The sequence below is a fragment of the Cherax quadricarinatus genome, chromosome 30, assembly GCF_038502225.1.
Source record: "Cherax quadricarinatus isolate ZL_2023a chromosome 30, ASM3850222v1, whole genome shotgun sequence".
NCBI classification, from domain to species: domain Eukaryota; kingdom Metazoa; phylum Arthropoda; class Malacostraca; order Decapoda; family Parastacidae; genus Cherax; species Cherax quadricarinatus.
In genome coordinates, this window is record NC_091321.1 from 6,086,575 (window position 1) to 6,109,706 (window position 23,132).

Below are 23,132 nucleotides of genomic sequence, written 5' to 3' on the forward strand. Positions count from 1 at the left end.
GGTGACCTTGCTAGTAATGTCATAACAGCGGGAATTGTGTGACAGGCAACTATCGCACCATACCATTTCTCAACTATCGCGCTACCCACTCGATTCATGGCGGCTACACCGCGAACCTTCGCCACTCCTATAGTTTACTAAGAAAATTACACCGTCGAGAAATCCTTAATAATGAAAATATTGCGACACTTACTGCTTCGTGTTTGACACTAGTTACATAAATAATAATATTGACACATTAACGTGGAAACTGACTTAACTAAGACGTGCGTTGAGTGTAGAGAGTTGCAGGTGTAGCAAGGTGAACGTACAGGTGCTGTAATGTGGCGAAATGTGAAGAAGCGGAGTAACAGCTCCTGGGCCAGCCACTTAATTCTTAAATGAGCGGCTTAATTAACTGATCTCTTACTTCCAAAGCTCCATCATACTTATTGGTTGGGCAGGTGAAGAATTAGGCACAGATGCGACATCTGGGTATCTTTCAGTGGCTTTATCAATATAAGACGAAGACTAGATAGGTGGAAAATAAGGAGTTACAGGTGTTGGAATTACAGGAGTTGGGGTTACAGGTGTTGGGGTTACAGGTGTTGGAGTTACAGGTGTTGGGGTTACAGGTCGCGTGTTTCCCCATTTTCCTTCCCTGTTCCACCTCTTCCTTCCTCTTCCTCCTTTCATCTTGTCTCACAATTTTCACTTCTCCATCATCACTCCCTCTTCCCCCCCCCCCGTCCCTCCCTCCCTCTCTCTCTCTCCCCCCTCTCTCCCCCTCACATTCCCTCCCTTCTTCCCTCTTATCGAACCGACAGGCCCTTCCATCTATCACTGGGTCTCACTCAACTGAAGACATGAATAAGCAGGAGTGTGGTAAACTCAGTGAACTAGTGAGGCAGAATTATCCGGTGAGGCAGAATGATCCGGTGAGGCAGAATGATCCGGTGAGGCAGAATGATCCTTGAGGAAGAATGAGGTGACGCTTAATGATTCCATGAGAAAGACACACACACACACACACACTCACACACACACACACACACACACACACACACACACACACACACACACACACACACACACACACACACACACACACGGTCATGTGTGTGGAAGGTGTACAGGTGTGTCGAGGGCAGGTGATTTCTGCAGGTGATAGGCCTGGCCAGGTAGGCAGAACCCGGCCTATGTTCCCCGAGACCAGCGGTCCCTCCCTCGAGGATTGTCGCGGCCGGTTTCTTTGTGGGGGGTCGGACCAGCGGGCCCGACCTGTTTCGGTTGTTAGGGCTGTCCTGTTTAACCGAGGTCGGCAACACTAACAGCAGTACAACAACAAAAGTACGAGAAGAGCAGTTTACCTGGAGTTTACTTGGAGAGAGTTCCGGGGGTCAACGCCCCCGCCCCTCGGTCTGTGACCAGGCCTCATGATGGATCAGGGCCTGATCAACCAGGCTGTTACTGCTGGCTGCACGCAAGCAAACGTACGAACCATAGCCCGGCTGATCTGGCACCGTCTTTAGGTATCTGTCCAGATCCCTCTTGAAGACAACCAGGGGTCTACCCTGGTGGGTCCCGGACACTTATTGTGTTTTCTCTTAATGTACTAGTGACGTCCCTACTTTTCACTGGGGGTTATGTTGCATAACCTGCTTTCGTAGGGAGTGATTTCTGTGTGCAGATTAGGGACTAATCCCTCCAGGATCTTCCAGGTGTAGATTATGATACATCTCTCTCGCCTGCGCTCTAGTGAGTACAAGCCAGGCGCTTCCAGGCGCTCCCAGTAGTTAAGGTGTTTGACGGAACTTATTCGTGCAGTAAAGGTTCTCTGCACATTCTCTAGCTCTGCAGTTTCACCTGCCTTGGGTATACTTGGAGTACACCTGGAGAGGGGTTTCAGGGATCAACGCCCCTGCGGCCCTTGTCTGGTGGCCTGGTGGTTAACGCTCTCGCTTCACACGACGAGGGCCTGGGTTCGATTCCCAGCCAGAGTAGAAACATTGGACGTGTTTCTTTCCACCTGTTGTCTATGTTCCCCATCAGTAAAATGGGTACCTGGGTGTTAGTCGACTGGTGTGGGTCGCATCCTGGGACACTGACCTAAGGAGGCCTGGTCACAGACCGGGCCGCGGGGGCGTTGACCCCCGGAACTCTCTCCAGATAAACTCTCCTAAACTCCAGATAAACCAGGCTTCATGATGGCCTGGTCGTATATACCTACCTGGAGTCTACCTAGATAGTATTCCGGGGATCAACGCCCCTGCGGCCCGGTCTATGACCAGGTCTCCCTCTTGAAGGCAACCAGGGGCCTATTGGTAATTCCCCTTATGGCTGGTAGGAGGCTGTTGAATAGTCTTGGGCCCCGGACATTTATTGTGTTTTTCCTTAGTGTACTAATGGCGCCCCTACTTTTCTTTTGTGTATAATTGTACATTCTTCACATTATGCTCTTATCTTGATAGTCACTGAATGGCGAAACTTTTATGAATTAAAGATACCCAGATATTGCATATGTGTCAAATTCTTAACAGTAGTTTTGAAGTGGTCAGACCGTCAGCCTTGGTGGGCGGTGATCAGTCCATCGAGTCTAAATCACAGCGAAAGTGATGTGAAGCAGCTGGAGGTGGCATCACAAGTAGGTGTGGCCCACTAGTGGAAGCAGGTTGTAGTTCTGAACAACTGTTTAGCAAAGGACTGGCAAAAGAATTCTCCTTTACCATAAAGGGCAGATCCAACTCACAGCTACTCACACCCACTCATATTATCCAGCCTGATGGCTAAGTATTGCACATGTGTCTAATTTATATAGACTGAAGATTCCTACTGTGTAGGCAAAACGTTTCGGAATAAAGATACCCGCAGTAACCTCGTGAAGCCTCATAGAAGTTGAAAATGATGTTACTCAGAACCAGAACAGCATCGATCATAAATAATTTTGTAGCCTAGAGTATTACACCATCTCTATTATAGTTGGTAGAATTACTGACAATATGTTATGTAAAAGGACACTAGTGCAACTAATTTGACTTTTTATTGTGGCAACGTTTCGCTCTCCAGTAACGGCTTGCCAAAACTCCTAGAGAACGAAACGTTATAACAGTATGTCACCTTAGTTACATTTGTGTTCGTTTTACCTAACATTATAGTATCTCTTGCACAAGTTATTCTCCCAGGCTATTGACCACCACCTGACCAGATGACTTCAACTTCCTTCATTTGCACGTTGCAACCGCTTGCAACACCTCTCCTTAATAGCTGTGGCTGAGTTGGTGTCTGAAGGGCTTCGTGGCGCTAAGCAAAACGTTGACCATTGAAGGGATGTTGTAGATAAAATAAGATTTGGTTACAGAAATGTATGACACCCAATCTCTCTCTCTCTCTCTCTCTCTCTCTCTCTCTCTCTCTCTCTCTCTCTCTCCTTCCTGTGTGCCACGTGGTCCTTTCCTTTTTCATTATCTTTCATCCCCTATCCATCCCCCTTCTCCTCCTCTCCCAACAATAAACCCATCCCTCCCACCCACCACAACCCACCAGCACCAAGAAGCCACCATCCCCCGAGGGTCTGGCTTTCCTCTATTGAACAGTCCACATTGAAATATGAACATAGGGGGAAGGGGGGATGTGGGTGAGGACATTTTTTTTAATTACCATTATTAGGTACCCGGATACCTTTTGCCCAACACCTGAATACTACCAGCAGGAACTGGAGCTTCTTACACCCGTGATTGGAATGCTTTTCTACAAAGAATATGACTCCAAGTAAGGACTGGAAATTTTTTCCAGGATACAGGCTACAACAGTGGGCTGGCAGGGGTGTAAGGAAGCTGGTCTAAATGTTGCTTCGTGTCAGGTAGTCGAACGCTTTGGTGGTTGGTGTGGGTGGTTGGTGGTAGTTGTGGTTGTGGTGTTAATACCTGGAGGTTACCTGGAGGTTTTTCCAGGGATCAACACCCCCGTGGCCCGGTCCACGACCAGGCCTCCCGATGGATCAGGGTCTGATCAACTTGGCTGGTGAGTAATTTTGGCTGGTGAGTAATTTTGCTAGTACTGGTTTAACAAAAAAATAGATAACATTCTCAGTGTGGGCTGCTATCATATTCCACTTAATTGAAGGAACACCGCCTGCTGTGTGGTGTACCATCACACAGAATGACCTTTTTTTTTCAACAAGCGTTGGCAGCTGATGCCAACCAGAGCTGAGAGACTCCAGTAAGGTGACGAGGAAATCAAGTATTGCACGAGGAGTTCACCAGCTACAGAGGCTTCAAAGGTTTCGTTCCAGCTGCTCTCATTCGGGAAATACCTCTCAGACGATACTAGGATCTGCATGAGTGTTGTCCATTTAGGACACGGCAAAGCTCCAAGAAGATATAAACCAAGTTTTCCAGTGGGCAACGGTAAACAATATGATGTTCAATGAGGACAAATTCCAACTACTCCGTTATGGAAAACTGGAGGAGATAATAACTAGAACAGAGTATACTACTGACTCCGGCCATACAATAGAGCGGAAAAATAATGTAAGGGACCTGGGAGTAGTAATGTCTGAGGATCTCACTTTCAAGGATCACAACAGTGCCACGATCGCATGTGCAAAGAAAATGATAGGATGGATAATGAGAACTTTCAAAACGAGAGATGCCAAGCCCATGATGATCCTTTTCAAATCACTTGTTCTCTCTAGGCTGGAATACTGCTGTACATTAACATCTCCATTCAAAGCAGGTGAAATCGCAGATCTAGAGAGTGTACAGAGATCCTTTACTGCACGTATAAGTTCTGTCAAGCACCTTAACTACTGGGAACGCTTGGAAGCACTTGACTTGTACTCGTTGGAACGCAGGAGGGAGAGATATATCATAATCTACACTTGGAAAATCTTGGAAGGAATGGTCCCAAATCTGCACACAGAAATCACTCCCTACGAAAGTAAAAGACTGGGCAGGCGATGCAAAATGCCGCCAATAAAAAGTAGGGGCGCCATTGGTACACTAAGAGAAAACACCATAAGTGTCCGGGGCCCAAAACTGTTCAACAGCCTCTCATCAAGCATTAGGGGAATTGCCAATAAACCCCTGGCTGCCTTCAAGAGAGAACTGGACAGATACCTAAAGACGGTGCCGGATCAGCCGGGCTGTGGTTCGTACGTTGGATTACGTGTGGCCAGCAGTAACAGCCTCGTTGATCAGGCTCTGATCCACCGGGAGGCCTGGTCGTGGACCGGGCCGCGGGGGCGTTGATCCCCGGAATGCCCTCCAGGTAGACTTCAGGTAGGATGGCCTATAACATACACAGGAAACACGGAATTCAGGAAGATATCTTCAGTAAAGGACGAGGCCAAAACGACTGCAAATGTTTAGATCTTACATGCAACCATTTCTTGTGTGTACTCAACTATTTGTGGTTGCGAGGGTCGGGTCGAAGTTCCTGCCACTCCCCCACCCTGTCTGGCTGTTATCATCAAGGTCAACGATGTTATCTTCCCTGCGTCTTTACCGCAAGTGCTCCCGGTTGATTAACCTTATCGCTCCTTATCTTGCTGGCATGATATTCATCACTTGAATCTGGATGATGTCAGAGTCTTGAAAAAAAAGGAAACCAAGATAAGATTTTTAACAAAAGTTATCCCCAGACAGAAGGCCACTCTTAACCCAGTGGTATAACCCACAGTACAAAACTAGGTATAGTGGACATATTGTCCTTTTAGCTAGAAAACATATTAGATACACGTTAACCAGGATGCTAAGCGATACATTTCTCTCACGAGGTTTTATCAGTCTAATACTGGTATTGATTGATTATATATCTAGAATAATAGTAATAATAATAATATTGTTTTTACATGTACAAGGTATACAGGTCTAGCTAACATCAGTGACATATTATTATATAGAAAGCCGCTTGTTATGTTGAACATTTCTGGTAAATTAGTTTAGAAAACCAACGAGTCGATAAAATATATATTTGTGCAACACTTGGTACTGATTACCTCAAACTCCTCGTCTTCCACCGCTTTTCTCTGCACTGGACAGATGAAGCCACTAGTGTTGCCCAAGTGTCTCATCCATCATTCATCCTGTCTGTCCCGACTTACAGCGACATCCCGTCTATAGCAATGTTCTGTACGCCATGTTTATCGTATGGTTTCTTAGTCTTCCTCAGAATTTGTAATGCACTCGTAGTTCTTCGGTGAATTTACTTGTATACTGAAATATCAAGAGCATTTCGGAAACATCAGGTCACTTTTGTTCCAGGATGCGACCCACACCACTCGACTAACACCCAGGTACCCATTTTATACTAATGGGTGAACATGGACAGTAGGTGTCTTATGGAAACATGTCCTATTGTTTCCAGCCGGACCTCGGTGTGTAAACTGAGTGCGCTAGTATTAGACATGCTTAACAATTCGCAAACGGCCGAAATTATTTACATTCTCTCTGTCCATAGCAGGATTCGAATCTGCACACTCTGAACCTCCACACTCTACATCAAAGTACTTTGATGCAGAGTGTGGAGATTCGAATCCTGCTGTGGACTGAGAAATAATGCTACCATTAGACATGTATGCAACAACTGGGTATCTTTAGTATGTGGATGTTTCACCAATCAGGGGCGAAACGTCTACATCATAAAAGATACCCAGTTGTTGCACATGTGTCTAACAACTCAACGTTTCGGTATTATATACCATTGATGTTATGATTGTAATAATCTAGAAGGGAAGGAGAGTGATTGGTGGTGTCCGGGGCCTAGTCTTGGCAAGGAATTATGCGCCTCTAAACTTTCTGTTTGACTATCGGCCAGAGGATGGGTATGGGGGCTCATAATAAGACTAAAAAACTTGCAGTATGGTGGTCACTAGGTCTCTGGTAGTGGGCAGCAGCGAAGCTGGTGTTATACTAGGTCTGATGCATTGCTCCTTCCTTCTTAATGGATGTGACTTGGACCTGACTGGCTTAGGTCAGTAGGTGACTTGGACCTGCCTAGCATGGGCCAGTAGGCCTGCAGCAGTGCTGCTTCTTTCTTGTGTTCTCGGTTCTCGAGTCAAGACAGTTAATCTGAAAATTATCCGTTGATTATAATACCTTTTTGAATGTAACGAATTTTGTATAGTAGACTGAAACTAGCGATTTATTGTAAGTACAACATTAGCCATTTTTTTTAAATTACTGACTATTCCAGAGGTATGTGATATATTGAAAAATCTTGCTGTAAAAAAATAAAATCGTCACGGCCTGTGGATTTATATACCTTTTTCTTCGGTTTACTCAGACTACATCTCAGTAATCTGTGGTTTACACATAAGTTCTTCACTACTGCCAATAATATCCTCCTTGTCTGTGTTGCCCGATTGTTCTCTGACTTCACATACATTTAAATAAGAAATCCTGAAGGAATGTAGATGAATTGTTCAGAGAACCCACAAGTTGATAAATTAGACACATGTGCAACACTTGGGTATCTTCATTGTGAAAACGTTTCGCCACACAGTGGCTTCATCAGTCCAGTACAAAAAAAAAGAAACAGTGAAGATCAGAAGGAGATTGAGGGACTGATTACCTCAATCTCCTTCCAATCTTCACTATTCTTTGTACCGGACTGATGAAGCCATGGTGTGGTGAAACGTTTCCTCAATAAAGGTACCCAAGTGTTGGACATGTGTCTAATTTATCAAATCCTGAAGGAGTTGACAACTTGCATATCCTAGCCTTATCGTAGGGGTTTTTAATGGAGATATCGAGGGTTGAAGGTAGACACACTTGTTGGATGGTAACATATATTGTCAGACTGTGATGATGAGAAATGGAGCCCAGCCTTGCCGTGTTGTAGTCTGGATGATCTACCGCCGACTGAGGCCGAGCTGTCAGCATAGTTGCTGATCCCTGTGTTGTATAGCATATAGTATCATCCATGTGCTTTAGATAGGAGATCCCTTTTAGGCCTGTGACTTTGTGTGACGTCACGGGATGCGCATGTGTACGGTCGTACCTCTGCCTCCCTCTCAGACGGCGTAGACATCCAGGCTAGGACAGGCAAAGGCTGGGCTCCATTTCCCATCATCTCAGTCAGACAATGTATATATCGTTACCATCCAACAAGTGTGTCTACCTTCAACCCTCAATATCTCCATTTAAGAACCCCTACGATAGCCTCACCCCCTGTCCCTTTGTTTTTCTATTTCTTTCTACACTTTTTACTTCCCTAGCCGAGTCTGCTCAATTATGCATATTTCCTATGAATTTACCACTTTTTTTTATCACCTTCGGGCTTGAAGGAGTGTGCGAAAATAATAGTTATCCATTCTCAATCATTTAAAAAAAAAATAGCTGAATGGAGGTAATTTTGCTGCAGACAAATGGAAAACAGTTGTGCTAATATATATATATATATATATATATATATATATATATATATATATATATATATATATATATATATATATATATATATATATATATATATATATTACACACGAAATATACGACCCATTGATCTGTTTGTCTGTCTCACTTACCAGTGTAGCCAAAAAAAGAAAGGTAAATAAAAAGTTGTTAGAGAAAAGCGGATACATCATTTGTAAACCACAAACCCGCTGACAGTTTATTTTGGAATCAAAATTCTATATATATTCAAAGCTATTGTGATTTGGGGAGAGCCAGGGTATCGGTGACGGTACTAGTATCGCCTAATTTTGAAGGTATCTGTATAGGTATTGGCGTAAAATTGAGTATCAGCGAAAAAATGTTGGCATCATCCCAGATTACACAGGAATAACATAGGTGGTCATAATTTACTTGCCTTTTTGTAAAAACTTTCAGTAGATTTTCTGGCTACAGGTTAATCTGGAAATTGCAAATATGAGATGAACAAAAGGCAAACACTTCCTATGCGAATGGTAAAATTTATTCAAAATAAAGACAAAAAATTAATAAGGAAAATGTCTTCATGGGGGAGAATGTCACAAGTGGGGACCCTAAAGTATTAGCACTTGGCCCGATCATGTTTTTAATTTATGCTGATGACTTGCCATAAGGAATAAATATCTATATTAACAAGTTTGTAGATCCTGTAGGAAAAAAAATCTTACGCAGGAGAGAAAATCAAATTAAAAATAAAATATATACAAATTTATCAAGTGGCATGACAAATGGACGGTGATATTAAATTCAGAGAACAGGAAAACAGCATTAAAAAGCTACCTTTATGCGGTTTATGATTGTGATAAAATATAAAAAATATTGAACAGAAAAGAATTTGTGGTTGGTTACAAGTTAGAAGCTATCATTAGAAAATCACACAGATTTTCAAGTGGGGAAATTATATGCTATGTCCAGTTTCAAAATGGCTTCCAGCTGTGCAGATGATAGGCAATGGAATTTTCATACCAAATGCCATATCAAAATTGGATTGCACAGCTGAGGTATTGTCTTCAGCAGAAAAATAAAGGGATATATATATATATATATATATATATATATATATATATATATATATATATATATATATATATATATATATACAGCCAGTAAAACTGAAGACATCCATAGGGTCAAACTACAGTGCTTGGGTAATGGGAGGTAATCAGGTTTGATCAGAGGAAGGAAATGGTAGACTACAATCATGCTGACAGCATTTCTCTATGCTTCACCTCACTGGCTACTCCAGAAATGAGGAAAAATATTTGAGATTAAACAAGGACTCAAAAAAATGCTAATTCCATCACAGAAATGCTTGAAAATGCGTAATGTTTAGTTACTGTAAAGAAAATATATGTAGATCGAAGCTTAATAGAGTGTATCCAACTACTTGTGAACCTGGGGAAGGAGGTTCCACTGATATTTTGATGAATTTTGCAAAACAGTTCAGGAATATGACTTCTCTGTGATATATAAATTCTTACAATACTGCACATTAGTTCGTATCTGACAAAATTTATAGAGTTGCTAGGATGGTAAAGGAGAGAATAATTTGTCACAGTATACCAGAGTTGCTTTATATAATATTGTTGAGTTTGTAGCGTAGTGCTGGAAAAGTTGTGCATCCTATACTGTTTAACTCAAACTGTAATGGTCTAGTTGAATGCACAAACAAAATAAGTATTAGAATTTTTAAGAGTAACACCTGATGCAAACAGCTATGTTTGGGGTGAGGCTATTCAGTGTGCAACTGACCTTTCAGTTCATCACTCAGTAAGTTATATATCCCATTTTCCTCCATATGGGGTAGATAATAGACTGCCTCACAACTGGCCGTTTCCTCCTGCACCTAAATGTAATGAAGATTGTGATAACACTCACAATTTTCAAGTAGTTATGAAAGTGAAGAGAACCTTACATATCTTACCCAAATTAAGATTGGTGCTAAGGTAATGTTGATTAATTTCAAGAAGACATTAATAACATCAAAAGTAGATAAATTATTTGGTCCACATCGTGTTTTAGATTATATGATTGAGACTAAGTATACGATTAGAGACAGCGATGATCAGTGTGGAAAATCACACCTAAAACAGATAATATTTATTTAGGACGATGTTGAGAAGCCAAAGTTAAGAGACAGATGTAATGGCAACTGACACTATAATTTGTGTTCTTGTTCAACGACTTGGTGACCGCTACATCACAAGCTAATGCACATCAGTATGCATCAAGGTAATGTAATGCGGTTGTTCGTGGATGATTTCGATGTACAGTAGACTGTCATGTAATATATATCTACGTTGAACGTTATTAATATAACTAATGAAACTTTTTTCCATTATCACAGTGCACGCAAAAAAAAAAAAAAAACAGTATTGGAGGTCATAGCATACCATAAATTTGGGGGTAAAATAAGCCTTTCCCCCCCCATGTTACACACCAATTCCCGTTAAAACACTGAACACGAGTGTTCATTTAGTTCTGGATGGCTTTGCCATTTTAAAGAGTGGAGTGGGTTGCATAATATCAAATTCAGTTGTGAGAGTGCGTCTGCTGACCACGCTGCTACCGCCGGGAAATTTCTTCCCGAGAGTGGCTACAAGCCTGAGCAGGTGTTTACCATTGACACTGGTGTAGTGTGGATGGAAGTGTTGGTGCTATCTCAAACCTACGTTAGCAAGCAAGTGAAAAGTGAACCTGGATTCAAGGCAGGGAAGGATCGTTTGAGGTTGCGTCTGTTGTGCTAATGCATCAGGTGATTTCAAGTGCAATCCTATGATTATCGTTCCTAGAATCTCAGTGATTTGAAAGGCAAAGGCAATACCACTTTGCCTGTTAATTGGTGGGTCGAGGAGAAAGACAGCTTGGATGAGCGAGGTCCAGTTTGTTGAGAGGTTCAAATATTATTTTATTCGTACAGTCAAGATGTGCCTATACCAAGAGAACCTTCCATTAAAGGTTACCTGGAGGTTATTCCGGGGATCAACACCCCCGCGGCCCGGTCCATGACCAGGCCTCCCGATGGATCAGGGCCTGATCAACTAGGCTGTTACTGCTGGCCGCACGCAGTCCAACGTACGAGCCACAGCCCGGCTGATCCGGCACTGACTTTAGGTATCTGTCCAGCTCTCTCTTGAAGGCAGCCAGGGGTTTATTGGCAATTCCCCTAATGCTTGATGGGAGGCTGTTGAACAGTTTTGGGCCCCGGACACTTATGGTGTTAGCCTGACTTTAAATTCTCGTCGCCATCCTTTAAGACTTGCAGACTCTGTTCAAGTTTTCTTTTTTTCCTCTGAATATGACATCTCTTATACAACCACTGGACTGATACAACCACTGGCTTTATGCAACCACAGGACTGATACAACCACTGGCTTTATGCAACCACTGGACTGATACAACCACTGGCTTTATGCAACCACTGGACTGATACAACCACTGGCTTTATGCAACCACAGGACTGATACAACCACTGGCTTTATGCAACCACTGGACTGATACAACCACTGGCTTTATGCAACCACAGGACTGATACAACCACTGGCTTTATGCAACCACAGGACTGATACAACCACTGGAGTAAAGAGTAATTAAGACACTGAAGTGCCACTACATATACAGGGTAGTGCAGAAACTCAATACAGCAGTGGGTGAAGACTCATACAGTGAAGTGCCAGAGTTCTGGCATAAATTCAACATTGAAGATACAATAATAGATGTAAAAGTTGCATGAAAGGAAGTTCCCCAGTCAACAATAAATGCAGAGCTAGGGAGGAGTATGACCCAATGTGGTAAATAATTTTTAAAGGTAATTTTTTCCTCTCAGTATTTGGGTCCAAGAAACTGTGACTGGCAAGAACAGTGTCAAGTGACAGAATATGAAAATATGTAGAAAGACAACATTAATAAACTGTTACAAGAAGACGATGAAGAAAAAGCTGCAGAAGAAATTTTGAAGCTCAATTCTGAGAAGGGATGTAGATAACAATAGGATGAGGAAGAACCAGAACTTGATCTGATGATGGTCCATGATGTACATGGCATCCTGTATGCTGTTGGGAAAGCTGCAGACTTTTGCATGGAAGAGGATCATGACACATCTAAAAGCATTGCTGTGAAGTGCACTCTGATGCAAGCGATTATGCTTTACCGTGAACTAGGTAAAGAAATGGTGGGTAAAACAAAGCAGACATGCATTACAGAATACCTGAAAACTCCATCACAGCCACCATTTACTGACAACTCTTCATCGATATAAACTAGACAACTGTATCCATCCTACTCAGCTTAATAGCCACAACATCCATCTCAGCCCAACAACCATAGCATTCACCTTAGTCCTTTAACCACATCTACTTCAGCCCAGTAACCACAATCACCCACCTCATCCACCTCGGCATAGTAGACACATCAACCCTCACCACGCATGTCAAGACATAAACACCACCAACCAGAATTTAAGGAAGAAAGAATTGTTTAAGGAAATCTTGTGTGGCTCTTTAGAGGTCTAAGGAACCTAATCCTATTTTCTCTGTAAGTTCTTCACTTCGTGTAACATAGATTTAACAGAATGCACTTTTCTGGAATGTAAGCACCCTGCTCGATGAGATTACTGTAGTTTCCAACCAGCCCTGTACTCAGAAGCTATATCTATGTAAACTGCGTTAGAATTAGGAATTAATGTAAACTATTCATTTACAAGAAGGTTACCTGACTGATGTTTTTGAGTTTTCTTTTCCCAGGATTAGAACTTACAGTTGTCCATATTGAACTGCATCTTCCGCTTATTTAACAGCATCATGAACCTAATCAAGGTCATTCTGTAGCTTTGTGTCCTCAACACACATATATCACTATTCATTACTTCACCTGTACCAGGAGCAGTGACCCCGGAAGCAACAACAGGTAACCCTATTAAAAAATAATGATAATCTTTATTTCTACAAGTACATATATGTACAACTAATACAGATGTACAAGGAGGGAAAGGTACTATCAGGGTCCATTCTTTCCCATGCCTCAGGACATTACTTACTTACCCTTACCAACCAAATGTCAATATTTTTCATTGCAATATATAATTTGGAAGCAAGAAGACATAAATACAGTACAAATACAATATAACAGCAGACGTGCAGAAACTCTATTTTAAACACTCGCGTTTGCCTTTGCCTCGTATGTGATTCTCGTATCACCGAAAAAAGCCACTCACATGTTGATGTTGGTTACTGAAAAAGAAAAAAAATGCTCATATCAGTGATATCTTGTATCGAGGTGTTCTCGTATATGTGGGGATTGCTGTACACACAGGAGAGCAAGAAAACTCACTTCAGGCTTCAATAGCTTCAGGTAGTTTAGTCATGTGGTTTGGACATCAGGTTTCAAGAATACATGGCAATTCACATGGCTTGATTCATGTGACTTCGAGTGGTATGGGCATAGCTCTGAACAGGAATTCAGCATTGAGAGGGAGTGGAGGTGGAGGCGGGAGCATAGATGGTGTACTGAATGCAACAGCTTGCAGCATCTCTCACGTGGAGCCCAGGGTAGACCTGACCACTGGGGACACACCTTCACTTCTATCTTCTGTAATGCAGGGGTTTCCAACCTGGGGTAGAAGCACCCTCAGGGGGTGCGAGATGGCATTTCAGGAGTGTGACAAGAGTCCTAATGAGTTTGAATTGTTCACCCGCAGTACTGTATTTGGTTCAAATTGTGATTCAAACATTAGAAATTTAACCTCTTCATCTTCAAATGTGATATTACTTTTGTAGGGGCTGCAACATTAATCAAACATTTCCTAAGGGTGCGGGGCATAGAAAAGGTTGGGAACCCCTGCTGTAATGGCAGTGGTGGACTGAAACTGCAGCAATGTACAGATGACCTTGATCACGTGACAAAAACACCATGGAAGGCTGCCAGGAACTCGGTTAATGCCAGGAAGATTTCCCGAGGAAATTAAGGTATTTGGGTATAAATCTTGAATGTACCCGTGTCTCGGTGATGTGGGTAGGAGACACAATGACAGGATAACTTATTGGTAGCTGGACGCTGTTTGTGTAGGCCAATGAACGTAACTTGATCTTCCTCTCTCTGAGCCAAATGCTGTAAACACCGCTGTCACCATTTATAACAGTATTAATTCTGGACATCACTGTCACCAGATATATCAATTGCATTTCTGGTGTGGTAAATAATGCTTTTGAGGCGAACTTTATTGGGTAATTGTACGGGCAGTGTGTTCTATCAAGCCCCTGCCAGACCCATGGCCAGACAGGAGAGAGAGATAGTAGTAGGTCTTGCTACTAGGCAGGTGTGTAAGTGAGGTAGAAGTCAGCTCTAGTGAAGTGCGATCTGAGTATGCCTAGGCCCTTGAGATAACATGACCAGCCTAGTAGGCGCAGAACCTAAGTACCAACAACATTCACACAAGAAGAAGTTATGATAATGTGCTTTACAGTGCCTAGTGTTGGCTATAACATCAATGTCATATTGAATCAGCGCCAATCACACAGATTTGTATATTATATTTGTGGATTTTTTTCATGGCGTTTGCTTAATACTATTTTCATGAGTTGTATTCAATAGGTTAATTACCAAAGTGTCCTTTGTTTGTATATCCCTAGTGTCAAGTGTCAATTTATGTTAAAATTTACTAGTTAACTTCCTTTCACAAGCATTGTTGTTCACTGGAGTATTTTTTTTTTTTAATTTTTATCTGGTGCCAATTATCATTGTTTACCTCCATTGTTTACTCAGGACTGATTTTCATTTTTTTACAGCCATTTTATTTTTTTTCACTTTCTGTGCATTTCATTGTGTTTGTGCTTATTTAAGTTTTACTGCTGTGTTTTGCCAAGCCTAATTTCTTCCGTCCGCCAGATTTTATTGATTTATATTTTTATCACAGCTGTTTTTCTTGTATTCCACTACTTAATAGACTCGATTGTGTTGTCAGCTTCGTATAAAGCTTTTTATGTCAGCATTTGCCACTCATCTAGTGTTTGAGCTCGTGTGTGTGTGTGTGTGTGTGTGTGTGTGTGTGTGTGTGTGTTTTTATCCTGTTTTATCTACATATTTACTGTGAACAAGCTTACTTTTGCATCTTCAGCTTGAGAGATAATTTTGCTTTTTGTGAGTAACTTGCTTGCCTTCATGCATTATACTCCTGTGCACATACTTGTTTGTGTATAATATTTGTGTTTAAATGCAAATTGTTTCTCAATTATCATACTGTATATTCTCCTAATTGGTTCAAGTGTTGATACAGTTCTGACTCTAGTAATTAATTTAATATATTTTTATTTTGCTGACAAACAGGTCCTCCTTCAATCCTTAATTTTTGAGTTTGTTCTCCCTGTATTTTTTTTTTCATTAAATTCCCAGTAACTGAGGAATTAATTTCACCTTGTGAGAGTTTACATTGTCTCAAGTACAGTACTTTGATATTTTTTTTTATCTTAAGCTCCATTAAAATTTTTATTTTCTCTCTTTGATTTTAATTCATTTATATTTGGATTTTTGTATATATATCTGTCAAGTGTGCTATTTCTTGTATTTTATCTGCTGCATTTTTTTATATACTGATGCCAGGTTTTTACAGAGCTTTCATTGCTGTTTTTTCCATAGATTCTTTAATAGACTTAGAAAAAGATGGCCCTTTCACTTGGACCTTTTGTCTAGAAAGGGTATTTCAGACACTAAAAATCAAGCTAACTTCTGCTCCCGTTCTAAAATTCCCTGATTTTAATAAGTTTTTTACCTGACAACAGATGCTAGTGCAGTTAGCATAGGTACCATCCTAGCACAAAAGACTGATGGCTAGTTTACCCAAGTTACATTTGAGTCTTAACCAAGGTTGAAAATACTATTCTGTAAAAGAGCAAGAAACATTAGCCATAGTTTGGGTTTTGAAACATTTGTGATATCTACTAGTATCCATTTCATGTTTTGACAGATCATGTACCATTGATCACGTTATTTCAAAATAATCTACAGGAAGATTAGTGAGATGGTCCTTGACCATTCAGTTTATTCCTTCTGTTGTACATTTGCCTACCAAGTCAAGTGAGGTAGCAGATGCCATGTCTTACGGCATCAGTAGAGTTATAATCGGGGAAATTAAAAATGATCTGACGCAATTAGATTCTTGACAAAAGATCAGACACTGAAAACACCCAGCTCCTATCAGCAACTTTGTTATGAGCCAAGAATTATTGTACCAAGTAGCCGAACTTGGTACCCTAGCCAAAACGTACGTGAGTTATTTAAGAGTCACTAGTAGAATGTACTACAGCCTTGCAGTTAATTCAGAATGTACCAGGTGTTGTCCACTCTGGCATTGGTCATTCTGCTAAACAGGCTAGGTAGAAGTATTTTTGGCCTCGTATGGCAACAGATAATTCAGAGTACATGAAGTGTAAAGTGTGCATGTAACACGAAGGTGATGTCGGGGGATCTAATCCCATTCAAGTTTACCCAACTACCAGTGAACTAAGGAAAAGAGTATCACTAGACTTGTTGACCAATTTCCAACGTAAACTCTAAGGTAACAAACATCTGTGTGTGGTGGTTGATCATTCCTCACGATATTATGAGTTGGTACCTGATGCAAATAAAACTGCAAAGGCAATAGCCAAAGCGTTTAAGGAATGAGTTTTCTGTAAACCCTACACCAAAATCCTCTATAACAGATGAAGGTGAATTCTGTAATGAAATCCTTGAGAAGTGTGCCGTATACAAGATCAGGAAGTTTACCATTGTCCCCCACCATCCTGCCAGTAATGGCTTCGCTGAAAGCATGAACAAGAAAGTATTAGACGCTTTATGAGTCAAAATTCTACCAACAAAACATGGTATGAAGCAATTTCTGGCATACAGTGTGCCATAAGTTCTGCCATTAACTATCTCAATAAGTGATACTCCAATTAATGATTTGTATGTCTAACCTATGTGTTGCTCTACCCTAACCCAAAACCCAATTACAATAATGATGACTACATAATGACACATGCCCATCTAGCACAAGATATCTGTTGGAGAATATAAGAAACTTTTCAGAAGTCAACAGAAGAATTTACCAAAGTTACAAATATTCCAGCATAGCAAATCAAAATTAAATTAAAGTCAGCTCGGGAGTAGAAGTAATGCTGATCAGTTTGAGTAGAACATTCGCAGTGCCAAAGCTTGCTCAAAAATTTGTTGGCCCATATAGGGATGTTGATTATGTAAGTGATAAGTACAAAGTTAGAGAAATAAGTAGTGGTCATTGTAAAGTCTCATATGGACTAGATGAAGTTGGTTAGAACAGGCAAGTCCCACTTTACAGCACCACTTAACGTCGTTTCATTAATGCAGTGCGTTTCAATTATACCGTTTCTTCCTTCATTCAGACTTCCTACAATAAATATATTCACCACTTACTCTAAGCTAAGTATTTTATGGAAATTACTGTGTGTACTGTACATACATTTTTAGTCCTATATATATATATATATATATATATATATATATATATATATATATATATATATATATATATATTTATTTTTTTTATTTTTTTTTTTATTATCACACCGGCCGATTCCCACCAAGGCAGGGTGGCCCGAAAAAGAAAAACTTTCACCATCATTCACTCCATCACTGTCTTGCCAGAAGGGTGCTTTACACTACAGTTTTTAAACTGCAACATTAACACCCCTCCTTCAGAGTGCAGGCACTGTACTTCCCATCTCCAGGACTCAAGTCCGGCCTGCCGGTTTCCCTGAATCCCTTCATAAATGTTACTTTGCTCACACTCCAACAGCACGTCAAGTATTAAAAACCATTTGTCTCCATTCACTCCTATCAAACACGCTCAAGCATGCCTGCTGGAAGTCCAAGCCCCTCGCACACAAAACCTCCTTTACCCCCTCCCTCCAACCCTTCCTAGGCCGACCCCTACCCCGCCTTCCTTCCACTACAGACTGATACACTCTTGAAGTCATTCTGTTTCGCTCCATTCTCTCTACATGTCCGAACCACCTCAACAACCCTTCCTCAGCCCTCTGGACAACAGTTTTGGTAATCCCGCACCTCCTCCTAACTTCCAAACTACGAATTCTCTGCATTATATTCACACCACACATTGCCCTCAGACATGACATCTCCACTGCCTCCAGCCTTCTCCTCGCTGCAACATTCATCACCCACGCTTCACACCCATATAAGAGCGTTGGTAAAACTATACTCTCATACATTCCCCTCTTTGCCTCCAAGGACAAAGTTCTTTGTCTCCACAGACTCCTAAGTGCACCACTCACTCTTTTTCCCTCATCAATTCTATGATTCACCTCATCTTTCATAGACCCATCCGCTGACACGTCCACTCCCAAATATCTGAATACGTTCACCTCCTCCATACTCTCTCCCTCCAATCTGATATTCAATCTTTCATCACCTAATCTTTTTGTTATCCTCATAACCTTACTCTTTCCTGTATTCACCTTTAATTTTCTTCTTTTGCACACCCTACCAAATTCATCCACCAATCTCTGCAACTTCTCTTCAGAATCTCCCAAGAGCACAGTGTCATCAGCAAAGAGCAGCTGTGACAACTCCCACTTTGTGTGTGATTCTTTATCTTTTAACTCCACGCCTCTTGCCAAGACCCTCGCATTTACTTCTCTTACAACCCCATCTATAAATATATTAAACAACCACGGTGACATCACACATCCTTGTCTAAGGCCTACTTTTACTGGGAAAAAATTTCCCTCTTTCCTACATACTCTAACTTGAGCCTCACTATCCTCGTAAAAACTCTTCACTGCTTTCAGTAACCTACCTCCTACACCATACACTTGCAACATCTGCCACATTGCCCCCCTATCCACCCTGTCATACGCCTTTTCCAAATCCATAAATGCCACAAAGACCTCTTTAGCCTTATCTAAATACTGTTCACTTATATGTTTCACTGTAAACACCTGGTCCACACACCCCCTACCTTTCCTAAAGCCTCCTTGTTCATCTGCTATCCTATTCTCCGTCTTACTCTTAATTCTTTCAATTATAACTCTACCATACACTTTACCAGGTACACTCAACAGACTTATCCCCCTATAATTTTTGCACTCTCTTTTATCCCCTTTGCCTTTATACAAAGGAACTATGCATGCTCTCTGCCAATCCCTAGGTACCTTACCCTCTTCCATACATTTATTAAACAATTGCACCAACCACTCCAAAACTATATCCCCACCTGCTTTTAACATTTCTATCTTTATCCCATCAATCCCGGCTGCCTTACCCCCTTTCATTTTACCTACTGCCTCACGAACTTCCCCCACACTCACAACTGGCTCTTCCTCACTCCTACAAGATGTTATTCCTCCTTGCCCTATACACGAAATCACAGCTTCCCTATCTTCATCAACATTTAACAATTCCTCAAAATATTCCTTCCATCTTCCCAATACCTCTAACTCTCCATTTAATAACTCTCCTCTCCTATTTTTAACTGACAAATCCATTTGTTCTCTAGGCTTTCTTAACTTGTTAATCTCACTCCAAAACTTTTTCTTATTTTCAACAAAATTTGTTGATAACATCTCACCCACTCTCTCATTTGCTCTCTTTTTACATTGCTTCACCACTCTCTTAACCTCTCTCTTTTTCTCCATATACTCTTCCCTCCTTGCATCACTTCTACTTTGTAAAAACTTCTCATATGCTAACTTTTTCTCCCTTACTACTCTCTTTACATCATCATTCCACCAATCGCTCCTCTTCCCTCCTGCACCCACTTTCCTGTAACCACAAACTTCTGCTGAACACTCTAACACTACATTTTTAAACCTACCCCATACCTCTTCGACCCCATTGCCTATGCTCTCATTAGCCCATCTATCCTATATATATATATATATATATATATATATATGCAAAACAACCACTCTGAAAGAATAGAGAAATTCCAAGCGCTTTCGTGACTTTTCTGTACTCGACTGAAGAAGCCTACTGTGTAGGCGAAACGTTTCGAAATAAAGCGCTTGGACTTTCTCTATTCTTTCAGAGTGGTTGTTTTGCATATTCTGAAATCACCTGTTTACTGTGATCTTATTGCATATATATATATATATATATATATATATATATATATATATATATATATATATATATATATATATATATATATGCATTGAAAGTGAAAAGAAGGCTATGTTTCACTTTACAGCGATTTTCGCTCTACAGTAGTAGCCTGGAACCTAATTTGCTGTATAAGCGAGGCTCTCCTGTAATGACACTGACGGGCCTTCTGACAACTAGAATGGAAAGTTAATGCTTGACCAACCTGCTGACACAACTCTTCCCAGTGTAGAACATCCTGATGAGACTGTACCATCTTGCTCTGACCACCTGAGCAACAGTATAATCGGACTGTCATGCAGTCATGACAAGTATTATGGTTACAGCAGGTGTTGGCCAGTGCCACTAACTTTGATATCCCCCTCAGTCACAGCAGCTGTTGACTGTTGTCACTGAATTTCACTCTCCTTGGTCAGATGAGCACTCTGCATATGTAAATCTTTCCTTGGCAAAGTAGGGATTAAATGTGAATACCTTGTACAGGTAGGAAGTTATCTCATACCTTGTACAGGTAGGAAGTTATCTCATACCTTGTACAGGTAGGAAGTTATCTCATACCTTGTACAGGTAGGAAGTTATCTCATACCTTGTACAGGTAGGAAGTTATCTCATACCTTGTACAGGTAGGAAGTTATCTCATACCTTGTACAGGTAGGAAGTTATCTCATGCCTTGTACCGAGAGGAAGTTATCTTAGTCATTACTTTACCTCTTTGGGTTATGCCTTACTTCTTAGCTAGTGTGTATCACCTTGCATTGCTCTGTGACTCTTACCTTACTCTGATCTGTCATTGGTAATTACTCCATAAGTTTTATCCAGTTTTGTTGCTGTGTACTTTGTATTTTAGTTTAAGATGCTTGTTTAAGTATTACCATGTGACCACCGTGTGTCACCTTACATGACTGTGTCAACTTCCATTGTCCTTTGACGAATATAGAATGTGTGTGTGTGAGTGTGTGTGTGTGTGTGTGTGTGTGTGTGTGTGTGTGTGTGTGTGTGTGTGTGTGTGTGTGTGTGTCTAGTATTAGGAATAATTTTAGAAGTAAATGAAACCGAATGTTACAGGAATGCAGTTAGAGGTCTGAGTAGATATGTCACCCACTACACCATGAACGTAGTACATTTCTGGAGCAACTTGCAGTGTGAAGAGACTGTGGTGGCCAGGCTTAGGCTTGGTAACAAGTACCTCTGGCAGTTTGGCAGACATGCAGATGATCATACCAGATGCAAAGTATGTGGCCAACCCTGTGGTAACTATCTTGAACACTGTGCTTGTCTTTTTATTGAGGAATATATTTCTAGACAGTATATTCTATATTATATATATTAAGATACCTTATTAATGAAAACTGGATACTGGATATATTAAGCAAATTTTCTAAATTTGCTTGCAACAGATGTAAAGTAAAAGGACACAAGTGCAACTAATGTGACATTTTATTTTGGCAACGTTTCGCTCTCCAGGAGCTTTGTCAAGCCGTTACAAACAATACAAGGACAGAGCTCCTGGAGAGCGAAACGTTGCCACAATAAAATGTCACATTAGTTGCACTTGTGTCCTTTTACTTTACATATTATCGGTAATTCTACCAACTTTATTACAACAGATAAGTGAACTGTACATATAAATCCAGATGTACTCCAGTTAACCCTCTTGAGGCTTACTTCTTAGGCCTTTTGTGTATCCATATGATGTTGCTTTACCGTCCACAGGAAGGATATGGGGGATGCACAATAAACTAACCACTTCGAGGACAAACTCTAATCTTCAGCACCTTAAACTACAGTCTGGTGAGTAGCGGCACACTGCTGGTGTATCTTCCTGCCCACTCTGTATAAGGTTTACCTGGAGTTTACCTGGAGAGAGTTCCGGGGGTCAATTCCCCCGCGGCCCGGTCTGTGACCAGGCCTCCTGGTGGATCAGAGCCTGATCAACCAGGCTGGTGCTGGGAACCACGCCATGGGCATTCAGATTATTGCATATTTCTGTCTAATATAATTAAATTATTACCGGTTTCTCCTTTTCCCCTCTCTCCAACCGGTTCTCCCTAAAACCAGTTCCTCTCACAACCGGTTGCTCCCTCCGGTAGCCCACGTGGCAGCCCTCAGCATCCGGTCACCCTCCTGCCTGATTTGCATATCAACAGTAATACTCCGTTGAGGCTGTGCTTACCTTTATTATTGTCTTGTTACTGCCAGGGTTGTTCCCTTGACTCTCACTCCCCTTACCACACAGTGCCCTAACTCGCCTCTAGGCATTCTGAGGGCACGCTTATAATCTTTTGAGATACACACACAGGGGCTAGGAACTCTGAATAGACCCCTGCAACCACAACTGAGTGAATACACTATCTTTCAGTCCACAGCAGAATTCGAACCTGTGCTAGCCACATCAGTGAAAAGTAGGGGAACTGTGGGCACACTAAAAGAACACTGTATCAACATTTCTGGACCCAGATTATTCAACAACATACGAGAAGATATCAAAAACACTGCTGGGACAAGTGTAGAAGTCTTCAAGAGGAAACTGGACAAGTATCTAAACTAAGTGCCAGATCAACCAGGCTGTGATGCATATGTGTACTAGCAGGC

At 41.3% G+C, this 23,132-nt stretch overlaps 1 long non-coding RNA gene across 1 annotated transcript in view; it reads left to right on the forward strand.

The window, feature by feature from the left end:
- LOC138853448 (uncharacterized) overlaps nt 1–22,524 on the forward strand; it is a 387,793-nt gene extending 365,269 nt beyond the window's left edge. The window contains exons 4-5 of the long non-coding RNA XR_011392629.1: nt 21,606–21,771; nt 22,254–22,524. This is a non-coding gene — a long non-coding RNA (uncharacterized lncRNA). The remainder of the gene's footprint in view (nt 1–21,605; nt 21,772–22,253) is intronic.
- The last annotated feature ends 608 nt before the right edge of the window (nt 22,525–23,132 follow it).